At 59.7% G+C, this 1,164-nt stretch overlaps 1 non-coding gene across 1 annotated transcript; it reads left to right on the forward strand.

Annotated features, from left to right (window-relative positions):
* Positions 1-260: 260 nt before the first annotated feature.
* LOC142873919 (5S ribosomal RNA) lies at positions 261-379 on the forward strand. The gene has a single exon (XR_012921892.1). It is a non-coding gene; the product is annotated as a 5S ribosomal RNA (ribosomal RNA).
* Positions 380-1,164: the final 785 nt, after the last annotated feature.

Raw genomic sequence — 1,164 nt, forward strand, 5'->3', positions numbered from 1 at the left:
AGGGGGGCTGGGAGGGCTCCACCTTGGCGAGTCCAGCTGTGGAGGCGCATCTTGTGTGAGTGTGAGTGAGTGTGAGTGTGTGTGTGTGTGTATAGAGAGACAGCCCCCCGCCCCGCCCCGCCCATCACCCCCGTCCCTGGCAGCCCGCGGGACCCGGCCGGCCCGGCCCCGCCCGGCGCGGGGCCTGGGGCGGGAGGCGGCGGCGGGGAAGCGCAGAGAGGCTCGGCTTCTCGAGCGGGGCAGGGGCGCCCTCCGCCGCCGTCTAGGGCCACACCACCCTGAACGCCCCCGATCTCGTCTGGTCTCGGAAGCTAAGCAGGGTCGGGCCTGGTTAGTACTTGGATGGGAGACCGCCTGGGAATACCGGGTGCCACAGGCTGCTGCTTTTTTTTTTTTTTTTTTCTTGCCTCTTGTTCTGTCCCCTTTCTGGGAGCGAGGCGGCGGCCCGGGGTGGGGGTCACCCCCACCTTCAGCGCCCGCGCGGTGCCTGGCGCCCCAGCCCGCACCGTGGGGCCTCCTCTTGTCCCAAGCCGCGACACCGCCGCCACGCGGCAGCATGCGTGGCATCTGGACTGTCAGGTCTCAGACCAAAGGTCTGCTCTGTGGGAACCGACACGCTGGAGGAAACCTTGAGAGTCTGAGAGGGGAGGGAGTTCCAGAAGAAGGCCAGGATGTCATTTTGAGGGAGTATGTGACCAGAACTCGTCCCGTTGCTTTTGGGGTTCTATGGGCTACACGCAGGAATCTTTGGTGGTGGCACCTGATGTTGGGGGATCCGGAGTCACACCCAGACCTGCTCCACAGGCCTCCTTTTACTTTTCTCTTCGGATTCATTATTTTTAAAAAGTGTCTCTTACCTCTAGGATTGCATTTTCTTTTCTCTCTCTTTTCAAGCAGATGATGGGAGTACAAGTATTCAGGTGACATGTGTTGCCCGTGCCGCCCTCCCCCCTGTGTTCTTTTTTTTTTTTTTTTGAGACAGAGTCTCGTTTTGCTGCCCAGGCTAGAGTGAGTGCCATGGCGTCAGCCTAGCTCACAGCAACCTCAATCTCCGGGCTCAAGCAATCCTGCTGCCTCAGCCTCCCGAGTAGTTGGGACTACAGGCATGCACCACCACGCCCGGCTGTGTTTTTCTATATATATTAGTTGGCCAATTAATTTCTT

This window comes from Microcebus murinus, chromosome 11, assembly GCF_040939455.1.
Source record: "Microcebus murinus isolate Inina chromosome 11, M.murinus_Inina_mat1.0, whole genome shotgun sequence".
Lineage (NCBI taxonomy): Eukaryota > Metazoa > Chordata > Mammalia > Primates > Cheirogaleidae > Microcebus > Microcebus murinus.